This window comes from Balaenoptera acutorostrata, chromosome 3 (genome assembly GCF_949987535.1).
Source record: "Balaenoptera acutorostrata chromosome 3, mBalAcu1.1, whole genome shotgun sequence".
Lineage (NCBI taxonomy): Eukaryota > Metazoa > Chordata > Mammalia > Artiodactyla > Balaenopteridae > Balaenoptera > Balaenoptera acutorostrata.
In genome coordinates, this window is record NC_080066.1 from 68,652,977 (window position 1) to 68,667,017 (window position 14,041).

Genomic DNA, 14,041 nt, shown 5'->3' on the forward strand with positions numbered 1-14,041 from the left:
GATGAAGCAGTAAAAATTATTCATTTTATTAAACATTGAATCTTGACTACATGCCTTTTTAATATCCTGACTCTGTGTGATAAAATGGGAAAGATGCATTAAGCAGTTCTGCTGTATGCAAAAGTATGGGGGCTGTCTAGAGGACAAGGACTTGTGTGACTGGTTGAGTTGTGAGATAAACTAGGTACTTTTTTCATGGAACACCATTTTTATTTGAAAGACAAGGTACAGCTATTCAGACTTGGGTATTTGGCAGACACAATCTTGAAAATGAATGAAGTGAGCCTACCACTTCAAGAAAAATAACTGACAATAATTGCTGTCAATTACAAAATTCAAGCTTTCAAGTGCAAATTAGTATTTTGGAAAATGTGTATTTGTCACTGTGAGGTTGACAGCTTCCCATTTGGTTGCAGTATTAAGGAATGTTATTTTTTAATATTGTATAATGAAATGTATCAACATTTGGAAGATCTACATAACTCAGTGAACTAATGTTTTCCAAATGATCAATGCGAGATGTTTCAAAATCATTCACAGGCAAAATATCCATTTAAAGTGCAAGGTTGACAAGTGGATTTCAATGTGACAGAGTATAGGGAGTTCACTGATACGGTTTCAGAGTCCTCACTGCAACTAACCTTTAAGAAGCCACCACTTGTTGATCTTTGGTGCACTGTCAAAGAAGAATATTTACAATCACCTTTAAAAACTATTAAAATACTCCTCTCCCCTTTTCAACTACGTATCTGTGTGAAGCAAAGTTTTCTTTTTTTTAACTTTTAAAAACAGCTTTATTGAAATATCATTGACATATAAAGACATTACTTAAGGAGTACAACTTGATTTTTTGATATACATTGTGAAAAGATCAGCACTATCAGCCTAATTAACATATCCATCACCTCACACAGCTACCACTGTGTGTGTGTGTGTGTGTGTGCGTGCACACGCATGTGTGGTGAGATGCAGACTTTCTTCATATACTTCAACCAAAACAACATATTACCATAGACTGACTGCAGAAGTAGATAGGAGAATCCAGCTGTCTGCTACCATATCAAACATCAAAGATATTTCCAAAAATGTAAAACAATGTTACTTTTCCCACTAATTTTATTTGTCTTGGAAAATACAGTTATTTTCATTAAAATGCATTATGTTAATATATAACAGGTTTATTGTTATTTTAAAGAATTAATTAGTAAATATTTCAAAAATTTCTCCTTTTTTTTAGTATGGTAATTGTGGCTAGACATAGCCCATATGTGCCAGTTATCAACTTGACTCTCAGCTCTAAATTCGCCCTTCACAGCTAGCTCTGCAAAAATGGAGCTGGGCCCTTCAAACAATTTTTTCTTTGCCAGCTGGCACAATGTTAAGCTTTGTCAGTAGAGGGTGCTAGAGAGACACTGCAGGAGGAAGGGGTTTTCCTTTCTGGTTCCAGTGTGCTTTCTTGGTAGGCTTCTGAAGCCTGGGCTTCTGCAGTACCCAGCTCTGTTATATTGTGACTAAACTTTCTCTTTGGTCACTGAACTGTTTCCTATGTTGTAGAAACGTATGGATGTTAAGTAGTATAATACAATTCAAATATATTGCAAATGTTTCAACTTAGGCACAAAAACTGAAACATAAGAGTGTGATTACCATTCTGTGATATAATTTTTTAAAAGGATTAATAGTTTTTCAAACCATTAATGCCTCAGGACTTTAGTTGGCTCACCTCATAGAAATGAGGACCCTCGGCCGAACCAGATCTGTGACAACACCTAGTCCCCTCCAGGAATCCTCCTCTTCTTTCCCACTGGATCTAGGGGAGCTGGAAGACAACACAGCTTCTTTATTTGTTTGTTTATATATTCATAAACATGTAAGATTCTTTTCTCTAGGTAAAGATATATTCACTTAGAATGAACTTGAAGACTAGGCTTTAATCAAAATAGCAGACAGCAAGAACCAAGGAGGGGCCAAATCAGCTGGGGCAATACAGGCTCTGACCATGCCAAGGAAAAGGGAGTGCAGTCCATGAGATACAGCATCCACAAACCCCAGCAACGATGCCGGTGCCACATCCAGGACCTCCTCACAGTCACCAGTCAAGGGAGCACTCAGGACCAGCTTTTCTGCAGCTGAAATCAGCAATTCCAGAGGATACAGCATGAATCTGAAGACCTATCTCTCCCCCAAATGCCACACCTGTTCATTTTTACCTAATGAAACCAAGCATTGATTTTAAAAAGACTAAATTATTTTATGAACTAAAAATTATTGGGGTAGATGAAATTGTAGTGTTTTTTGCCTCTGTTCCTCAATGAATAGTGACTTGAAGGAGATCAGATCAATTATTGGAGAAGAAAAACAAAATTATCAATTTATCTGATTATCTGAAGGTGACATAAGTATGCATGAGACCTTGCTACCTGGGCATACTTTATTGTTCCCCTTAAATTATACCCACTCTATGAACAAGACTCTCCCCAACCCCTCATCAGACATCTGATATTCAACATATACTTATTAAATTGAAGTTACTGAACTACAACCATGTGCTCTATACTAGGAGTTGGCAAAGTTTTTCTGTACAGGGCCAGATAGTAAATATTTTAGATTTGGCAGGCTGCATATGTTCCCTATAGCAACTACTCAACTCTGCTGTTGTACTGTAAAAGCAGCCATATGTAAATATGTAAACATGGTTGTGTTCCAATAAAGCTTTATTTACAAAAACAAGCAGTAGGCCAGTTTGGCCCATGGGTTCTAGTTTGCTAACCTCTGCTCTAAGGCATAGCAGCCAGAGTCTGCCCATGCTGTTGCCTATTACTGTCTCTGGAGACTAATGGCCTCTCTTCTTCTGCCTTTCAAATCTCACATGAGTGCCCCTCACAGGCAAACTAATCCAGAACCACATTGAAGGGAATTCTGGGAAATGTAGTTCTTGGCTTTCCCTCTTCAAGAGCATGGCAGTGATGATTAGTTGGCAACAGATAATCCAGTGATGATTAGTTGCCAACAGATAATCTATAAATCAAGAAGATTTATAGACCATGATGCCAGAATGACAGAAACCAAGTCTTCAGAATCATCTATCATTCGTTAGATTAAAACAATGGATTTGGCTTGCTTAAATGAGGCAGTTAAATGAATTCTCTCTCCTATCATGTAGATAGGGCTGGGATGGCACACCCCAGTGTCAGGAGCCCAGGCTCCTTCAGTCTCAATGCTCCATCATTCATGGTCTCCCTGCAAAAATCACTTTATCATTCAAGTGGGCTGGCTGCTGGAGCCAGGTCCACATTCCAGCCACAGAAAGGAGGTTGGAGAGAAGAAGGGCATAGCACCTCCATATATGGACATTTTCTAGAATGTGTGTGTGTGTGCCATTTCTGTTTACATGTCATTGGCCAGAGCTTAGTCACAAAGACAAACCTGGATGCAACAGAGGATGAGAATTTAGTTTTAATTTCAGGTGGCCATGTGCCCAGCTAAAAATCAGGGGGTCTATAACCAAGAAAGAAAGGAAGAACAGACATTAAAAGACAACCAGTGATCTTTGACATATCAAGGTTTCACAATGGCACTTTATAAAGACTAAGGTTCTGAAACCATACCATGTTGCTACATGCCAGTTACATACTCACGCCACATTCTTACTGGCCAAAGTTCTGAATGTTGTGCCATTATATGCCAGGATTCTGAATCACATAAGAGTCTCATTGGCCAAAGTTCTAGAATTAGACAAGATTCTTTCAGGCCAAAATTCCAGATTCACATCAAATTCTCATAAGCCAAGATTCAGAATCACAAAGTCCAATAAACCAACCTTCCCAGATCGCATGAGATTCTTTTGATCGAGCACCCAGAATTATATGAGACTCCTACAGAACAAGCTTTCAGACTCATGCAAGATTCCTATAGGCCAAGGTACAGAAATCAAGATTCCAGAATTACCATAAGTTTCTTATGGACTAGGCTTCTAGAATCAGATAATATTTTTGTAAGCAAGTTTCTGAAATAACACAGTGTTAACACAGCAATATTATGACAGGCAGGATCCTGGAATCAAGCATATTTCTTTCAAGCCAAGTTTTCAGAATCATGTAATGTTTTAATAAATCAAGTTTCTAGAATCATGCAAGTTTATTACAGGTCAAGTTTCCAGAAGCACATAAAGTTATGAAATGGCATAACATCATTATTAGCCAAAATTGCAAATCACATAACATTTTCACAGGCTAATGTTCCAGAATCACACAAAGCTCTTTTAAACCACTGGATCTAGAAACACACAGCATTCCTAGAGTCTAATGTTCCATAAGCCTATACAATTCTCATAGACCAAGTTTCCAGAATCATGCAGTGTCCTTAAACTACCTGAGTTCTAGAATCCCACATAACTCTTACAGATGACATTCCTGGATTCTGGTTCCTAAATCTCCCTCTGAGCCACCATCTGAAGTTGACTGTCTGCTCCCAAGTTAGGATTCACAAAACATTACCCCCTCCAATGCAGATGGCAGGCACTCTTCCTCTTTCTAGGCACCTCCAACTGTGGCATAACCTCTAACAGATTCCAGAAGTGTTTATGTATGTGTGAGAGGCAGGAGGACCAGAGTGGTAGCATCATTAGTGTACTGAGGGTTAATAGTAATAATAATTAGAACAACATTTATTGAATGCCTACTATGTGCATCATACTAAGTTTATGATGTACTTTATCTCATTTAATCATCCCAGCAACCCTGTGATTGAATTATCATTATGACTAACATCATTGATAATTATCATCAACACTCTCACTTTATAGATGATCAAACTCAGTCTCAGAAAAGTTAGGTAACCTGTCTAAGGTCATGCAACTATGAAGTAGTAGTTTCAAAATTATAAGCCTTGTTCTTGGTTCCAGGGCCACAGGGAGATGCCTCCAGCTTTGGGGGCAGAGCATAGGAAAAGATAGTCCTACCCTTGAGATCAAAACTACCATCTTTCATTAGCAAAATGATTAAAAGGAGCCATCTACTGAAATGATCCTTCTTAGGAGTGAATAGAAAGAGAGGAGCCAAGGAGACATGGGGAGGCAAGAGTCTAAATAAGGTGACCAAGATGAAGCCTTGAGTGTTCTCTCACGTAACTAAGAATCATGTACCAGGACTCATTGTTCTGGCACATGTGGAAAGATCAGATGTATTGGCAAAGGGGCTGTAACCATCAGCATGTTTTCAAAGGTTAATTTAGCAGTCTTTAATCAGCAGTGACTGGGGAAAAGGGGATGCCTTCATTGGCTGGCATGAGTATTCTGGGCCAGATAAATTCCTAAGGTAGAAGAGAGTATACCGTTCAGCAGTCATTTGTTGAGTTTCTATCATGTTCCTAGGTCTGGAGACAAAATACTATAAAAATGTATAAGGCAAAATCTTTGTCTTTAAGAAATTCCACTTGAACAGGAGGAAGAGGTGAACCAAGATCAAACCTAAGTACAGTTCCGGGGGTGCCCACATGCACGCGCGCATGTGTGTGTGTGTTTGTGTGTGTGTGTGTATGTGTGTGCACGTATACATGCACAGAGAGGTGAGTGGAGAAGACTTCATGGAGATGGAGATGGAGATGGTGGGCTGGCTCTGTAAACACAAGAAGGAAGAAGTCTGCTGGGGGTGGAACTGGCAGAGGTGGTGGCAAGCCTTGCCAGCCAGAGGACCCCACCAGACACACAGGTTCCTCAGGGAAAAGTCCACATGTGTGCATGAAGAACCACGAGGAACTCTGCCTGCGTTGGACAAAGCGCTCATGTTGGGGAGCCTAGGGAGTAGGGAGATTAGGGCCAAACTGAGCCTTGTTTGGATCTATCAATGGCTATATAAAGCTACTGAACATGAGGATCTAAGACGGGGGCTATGCCCAAGCATATGTGGAGACTGGTAGGAAAAGATATATACTGCAAGCTGTAGAACAACCAGCAAGAAATAAAACAAGGATATATACCTAATTAGTCAATAGTGAAGACTGAATGAAATTAAAACAAAACTCAGTTAATCCAAAGGAAGGCAAGGAAAGAAAAAAAAAAGGTGCAAAGAGCCGATGGGACAAATAGGAAACAAATAACAAGATGGTAGATTCATACCAAAAGTTATATTAAATGTAAATGATCTAAACACCCCAACTTAAAAATCACTGTCAGAATAAAAAGGCAGATCCAACTATATTCTGTCTTTAAATATAAAGATAAAGGTCCAGATAGTTTGCAAGTAAAAGGATGGAATCAGATATTCCATGAAAACAACAAGCATAAGAAAACTTGTGTGATTGTGTTAGTATTGGAAGAAGTAGTATTTAGAAAAAAGAATATTACTAGAGATAAAAATGAATATGTAGGATGGAGACCTTCAAGATGGAGGAGGAGTAAGACATGGAGATCACCCTCCTCCCCACAAATACATCAGAAATACATCTACATGTGGAACAACTCCTACAGAACGACTACTGAATGCTGGCAGAAGACCTCAGACTTCCCAAAAGGCAAGAAACTCCCCACGTACCTGGGTAGGGCAAAAGAAAAAAGAAAAAACAGAGACAAAAGAATAGGGACGGGACCTACACTTCTGGGAGGGATCTGTGAAGGAGGAAAAGTTTCCACACACTAGGAAGCCCCTTCACTGGCAGAGACGGGGGTGGCAGGGGGGAAGCTTCGGAGCCACCGAGGAGAGAATAGCAATAGGGGTGCAGAGGGCAAGGCAGAGATATTCCCGCACAGAGGATCGGGGCCGACCAGCACTCACCAGCCTGAGAGGTTCGTCTGCTCACTCACTGGGATGGGTGGGGGCTGGGAGCTGAGGCTCCGGCTTCTTCGGAGGTCAGACCCCAGGGAGAAGACTGGGGTTGGCTGCGAGAACACAGCCTGAAGGGGGCTAGTGCGCCACAGCTAGCTGGGAGGGAGACCAGGAAAAAGTCTGGAACTGCCTAAGAGGCAAGAGAACATTGTTTCCGGGTGCGTGAGGAGAGGAGATTCAGAGCACCACCTAAACAAGCTCCAGAGACGGGCGTGAGCCACAACTACCAGCATGGACACCAGAGATGGGCAGGAGACGCTAAGGCTGCTGCTGCAGCCACCGGGGAGCCTGTATGCAAGCACAGGTCACTATCTACACTTCCCCTCCTGGGAGTCTGTGCAGCCCACCACTGCCAGGGTCCCGTGATCCAGGGACAACTTCCCCGAGAGAACACACGGCGTGCCTCAGGCTGTTGCAACGTCACAGTGGCCTCTGCTGCCGCAGGCTCGCCCTGCATCCGTACCCCTCCCTGCCCATGGCCTGAGTGAACCAGAGCCCCCGAATCAGCTGCTACTTTAACCCCATGCTGTCTGGGCAGGAACAGATGCCCTCAGGGGACCTAAACACAGAGGCAGGGCCAAATTCAAAGCTGAACCCCAGGAGCTCTGTGAACAAAGAAGAGAAAGGGAAATTTCTCCTAGTAGCCTCAGGAGCAGCAGGTTAATTCTCCACAATCAACTTGATGGACCTTGCATCTCTAGAATACTGAATAGACAATGAATCATCCCAAAATTCAGGTGGTGGACTTTGGGAGCAACTGTAGACTTGGGGTTTGCTTTCTGCATCTAATTTGTTTCTGGTTTTATGTTTATCTTGGTTTAGTATTTAGAGTTTATTATCATTGGTAGATTTGTTTATTGATTTGGTTGCTCTCTTCCTTTTTTTTTAATATATAGATATATATACATTTTTTTCCTTTTTCTCTTTTTGTGAGTGTGTATGTGTATGCTTCTTTGTGTGATTTTGTCTGTATAGCTTTGCTTTTACCAGTGTCCTAGGGTTTTGTCTGTCCGCTTTTTTCTTTTTTACTCTAGTTTTTAGTGCTTGTGATCATTGGTGGATTTGGTTTTTGGTTTGGTTGTTCTCTTCTTCCTTTCTTTCTTTTTTTTTCTTTTTTTATTACTTTTAAATTTTTATTTTCAATAATTTTTTATTTTAATAACTTTATTTTATTTATTTATTTTTTCTTTCTTTCTTTTTTTCTCCCTTTTCTTCTGAGCTGTGTGGCTGACAGGGTCTTTGTGCTCTGGCCGGGTGTCAGGCCTATGCCTCTGAGGTGGGAGAGCCGAGTTCAGGACACTGGTCCGCCAGAGACCTCCCAGCTCCATGTAATATCAAACGGCGAGAGCTCTCCCAGAGATCTCCATCTCAACGCTAAGACCCAGCTCCACTCAACGACCAGCAAGCTGCAGTGCTGGACACCCTATGCCAAACAACTAGCAAGGCAGGAAAACAACCCCACCCATTAGCAAAGAGGCTGCCTAAAATCATAATAAGGTCACAGACACCCCAAAACACATCACTGGACGCAGTCCTGCCTACCAGAAAGACAAGATCCAGCCTCACCCACCAGAACACAGGCACCAGTCCCCTCCACCAGGAAGCCTACACCACCCACTGAACCAAGCTTAGCCACTGGGGGCAGACACCAAAACAACAGGAACTATGAACCTGCAGCCTGCGAAAAGGAAACCCCAAACATAGTAAGTTAAGCAAAATGAGAAGACAGAGAAACACACAGCAGATGAAGGAGCAAAGTAAAAACCCATCAGACCAAACAAATGAAGAGGAAATAGGCAGTCTACCTGAAAAAGAATTCAGAGTAATGATAGTAAAGATGATCCAAAACTTAGAATGGAGAAAATACAAGAAACGTTTAACAAGGACCTAGAAGAACTAAAGAGCAAAGAAACAATGATGAACAACACAATAAATGATATTAAAAAATCTCTAGAAGGAATCAATAGCAGAATAACTGAGGCAGAAGAATGGATAAGTGACCTGGATGATAAAATAGTGGAAATAACTACCGCAGAGCAGAATAAAGAAAAAGGAATTAAAAGAATTGAGGACAGTCTGAGACCTCTGGGACATTAAATGCACCAAAGTTCGATTTATAGGGGTCCCAGAAGAAGAGAAAAAGGGACTCAGAAAATATTTGAAGAGATTATAGTTGAAAACTTCTCTAATATGGGAAAGGAAATAGTCATCAAAACCAGGAAGCACAGAGAGTCTCATACAGGATAAATCCAAGGAGAAACACGCCAAGACACATATTGAACAGACTATCAAAAATTAAATACCAAGAAAAAATATTAAAACCAGCAAGGGAAAAGCAACAAATAGCATATAAAGGAATCCCCAAAAGGTTAACAGCTGATCTTTCAGCAGAAACTCTGCAAGCCAGAAGGGAGTGGCAGGACATATTTAAAGTGATGAAAGGGAAAAACCTACAACCGAGATTACTCTACCCAGCAAGGATCTCATTCAGATTCGACAGAGAAATGAAAACCTTTATAGACAAGCAAAAGCGAAGAGAATTCAGCACCACCAAAGCAGCCTTACAACAAATGCTAAAGGAACTTCTCTAGGCAGGAAACACAAGAAAGGAAAAGACCTACAATAACAAACCCAAAACAATTAAGAAAATGGTAATAGGAACATACATATCGATAACTACCTTAAATGTAAATGGACTAAATGCTCCAACCAAAAGACATAGACTGGATGAATGGATACAAAAACAAGACCTGTATATATGCTGTCTACAAGAGACTGACTTCAGACCTAGGGACACATACAGACTGAAAGTGAGGGGATGAAAAAAGATATTCCACGCAAATGGAAATCAAAAGAAAGCTGGAGTAGCAACTCTCATATCAGACAAAATAGACTTTAAAATAAAGACTATTACAAGAGACAAACAAGGACACTACATGATGATCAAGGGATCAATCCAAGAAGAAGATATAACAACTGTAAATATTTATGCACCCAACATAGGAACGCCTCAATACATAAGGCAAATGCTAACAGCCATAAAAGGGGAAATCAACAGTAACACAATCATAGTAGGGGACTTTAACACCCCATTTTCACCAAAGGACAGATCATCCAAAATGAAAATAAATAAGGAAACACAAGCTTTAAATGATACATTAAACAAAATAGACTTAATTGATATTTACAGGACATTCCATCCAAAAAACAACAGAATACACTTTCTTCTCAAGTGCTCATGGAACATTCTCCAGGATAGATCTTATCCTGGGTCACATATCAAGCTTTGGTAAATTTAAGAAAATTGAAATCATATCAAGTATCTTTTCCGACCACAATGCTATGAGACTAAATATCAATTACAGGAAAAAATCTGTAAAAACACATGGAGGCTAAACAATACACTACTAAATAACCAAGAGATCACTGAAAAAATCAAAGAGGAAATCAAAAAATACCTAGAAACAGATGACAATGAAAACACAATGACCCGAAACCTATGGGATGCAGCAAAAGCAGTCCTAAGAGGGCAGTTTATAGCAATACAATCCTCTCTCAAGAAACAAGAAACATCTCAAATAAACAACCTAACCTTACACCTAAAGCAATTAGAGAAAGAAGAACAAAAAAAAAAAACCCCAAAGTTAGCAGAAAGAAAGAAATCATAAAGATTAGATCTGAAATAAATGAAAATGAAATGAAGGAAACAATAGCAAATTTCAATAAAACTAAAAGCTGGTTCTTTGAGAAGATAAACAAAATTGATAAACCATTAGCCTGACTCATCAAGAAAAAAAGGGAAAAGACTCATATCAATAGAATTAGAAATGAAAAAAGAAAAGTAACAACTGACACTGCAGAAATACAAAGGATCATGAGAGATTACTACAAGCAACTCTATGCCAATAAAATGGACAACCTAGAAGAAATGGACAAATTCTTAGAAAGGCACAACCTTCCAAGACTGAACCAGGAAGAAACAGAAAATAAAAACAGACCAATCACAAGCACTGAAATTGTGACTGTGATTAAAAGTCTTCCAACAAGCAAAAGCCCAGGAACAGATGGCTTCCCAGGCGAATTCTATCAAACATTTACAGAAGAGCTAACACCTATCCTTCTCAAACTCTTCCAAAATATAGCAGAGGGAGGAACACTCCCAAACTCATTCTACGAGGCCACCATCACCCTGATACCAAAACCAGACAAAGATGTCACAAAGAAAGAAAACTACAGGCCAATATCACTGATGAACATAGATGCAAAAATCCTCAACAAAATACTAGCAAACAGAATCCAACAGCACATTAAAAGGATCATACACCATGATCAAGTGGGGTTTATCCCAAGGATGCAAGGATTCTTCAATATATGCAAATCAATCAATGTGATACACCATATTAACAAATTGAAGGAGAAAAACCATATGATCATCTCAATAGATGCAGAAAAAGCTTTCGACAAAATTCAACACCCATTTATGATAAAAACCCTCCAGAAAGTAGGCATAGAGGGAACTTACCTCAACATAATAAAGGCCATATATGACAAACCCACAGCCAACATCATCCTCAATGGTTTAAAACTGAAACCATTTCCACTAAGATCAGGAACAAGAGAAGGTTGCCCCCTCTCACCACTATTATTCAACATAGTTTTGGAAGTTTTAGCCACAGCAATCAGAGAAGAAAAAGAAATAAAAGGAATCCAAATCGGAAAAGAAGAAGTAAAGCTGTCACTGTTTGCAGATGACATGATACTACACACAGAGAATCCTAAAGATGCTACCAGAAAACTACTAGAGTTAATCAATGAATTTGGTAAAGTAGCAGAATACAAAATTAATGCACAGAAATCTCTTACATTCCAATACACTAATGATGAAAAATCTGAAAGAGAAATTAAGAAAACACTGCCATTTACCATTGCAACAAAAAGAATGAAATACCTAGGAATTAACCTATCTAAGGAGATAAAAGACCTGTATGCGGAAAATTATAAGACACTGATGAAAGAAATTAAAGATGATACAAACAGATGGAGAGGTATACCATGTTCCTGGATTGGAAGAATCAACAATGTGAAAATGACTATAGTACCCAAAGCCATCTACAGATTCAATGAAATACCTATCAAACTATCACTGGCATTTTTCACAGAACTAGAACAAAAAATTTCACAACTGTATGGAAACACAAAAAACCCCAAATAGCCAAAGCAATCTTGAGAAAGAAAAACAGAGCTGGAGGAATCAGGCTCTCTGACTTCAGACTATACAACAAAGCTGCAGTAATCAAGACAGTATGGTACTGGCACAAAAACAGACATATAGATCAATGGAACAGGATAGAAAGCCCAGAGATAAACCCATGCACCTATGGTCACCTTATTTTTGATAAAGAAGGCAAGAATATACAATGGAGAAAAGACAGCCTCTTCAATAAGTGATGCTGGGAAAACTGGATAGCTATATGCAAAAGAATGAAATTAGAACACACCCTAACACCATACACAAAAATAAACTCAAAATGGTTAAAGACCTAAATGTAAGGCCAGACACTATCAAACTCTTAGAAGAAAACATAGGAAGAACACTCTGACATAAATCACAGCAAGATCCTTTTTGACCCACCTCCTAGAGAAATGGAAATAAAAACAAAAATATACAAATGGGACCTAATGAAACTTAAAAGCTTTTGTACAGCAAAGGAAACCATCAACAAGATGAAAACACAACCCTCAGAATGGGAGAAAATATTTGCAAATGAAGCAACTGACAAAGGATTAATCTCCAAAATTTACAAGCAACTCATGCAGCTCAATATCAAAAGAACAAACAACCCAATCCAAAAATGGGCAGGAGACCCAAATAGATATTTCTCCCAAGAAGATATACAGATTGCCAACAAACACATGAAAGGATGCTCCACATCACTAACTGTTAGAGAAATGCAAATCAAAACTACAATGAGGTATCACCTCACACCAGTCAGAATGGCCATTATCAAAATATCTACAAACAATAAATGCTGGACAGGGTGTGGAGAAAAGGGAACCCTCTTGCTCTGTTGGTGGGAATGTAAATGGATACAGCCACTATGGAGAACAGTATGGAGGTTCCTTAAAAAACTAAAAATAGAACTACCATACGATCCAGCAATCCCACTACTGGGTATATACCCTGAGAAGGCCATAATTCAAAAGAGTCATGTACCACAATGCTCATTGCAGTACTATTTACAGTAGGCAGGACATGGAAGCAACCTAAGTGTCCATTGACAGATGAATGGATAAAGAAGATGTGGCACATAAATACAATGGAATATTACTCAGCCATAAAAAGAAATGAAATTGAGTTATTTGTAGTGAGGTGGATGGACCTAGAGTCTGTCATACAGAGTGAAGTAAGTCAGAAAGAGAAAAACAAATACCGTATGCTAACACATATATATGGAATCTAAAAAAAAAAAAAAAGGTTCTGAAGAACCTAGGGGCAGGACAGGAATAAAGACACAGATGTAGAGAATGGACTTGAGGACACGGGGGGGGGGAAGGGTAAGCTGGGACGAAGTGAGAGAGTGGCATGGACATATATACGCTACCAAATGTAAAATAGATAGCTAGTGGGAAGCAGCCACATAGCACAGGGAGATCAGCCCGGTGCTTTGTGACCACCTAGAGGGGTGGGATAGGGAAGGTGGGAGGGAGACGCAAGAGGGAGGAGATATGGGGATATATGTATATGTATAGCTGATTCACCTTGTTATAAAGCAGAAACTAACACACCCTTGTAAAGTAATTATACTCCAATAAAGATGTTAAAAAATGAATATGTAATTATAATAAAACACAGTTCATCAAGAGGACACAAAATCCCAAATATGCATACTTCTACTAATACAGCTTTAAAATGTGTGAAGTAAAACTTGCAGAATTGCAAAGATAAATAGACAGATCCACAATTATTGTTGGAGATTTCAATACTCCTCTCTCAATAGAAGAAGTAATCAGAAAATCAGTAAGGATAGAAAAGACTTGAACAGAACTTCCAGCCAATTTGACCTAATTGACATTTATTGAACATCTACTTGACAACAGAATGCACTCTTTTTTTCAAGTGCACACAGAATATGTATTCAGATAGACCATTTTCTGTACCATAAAAAAGCTTCAATGTATTTTGAAGGACTGAAAACAAAGTATGCTTTCTGATCAAAATG

General features: G+C 39.3%; 1 long non-coding RNA gene across 1 annotated transcript in view; it reads right to left on the reverse strand.

The window, feature by feature from the left end:
• The window catches only part of LOC130707650 (uncharacterized), a 70,025-nt gene that overhangs the window by 34,696 nt on the left and 21,288 nt on the right, over positions 1-14,041 (reverse strand). Inside the window, exon 2 of the long non-coding RNA XR_009007648.1 lies at positions 1,724-1,819. This is a non-coding gene — a long non-coding RNA (uncharacterized LOC130707650). The remainder of the gene's footprint in view (positions 1-1,723; positions 1,820-14,041) is intronic.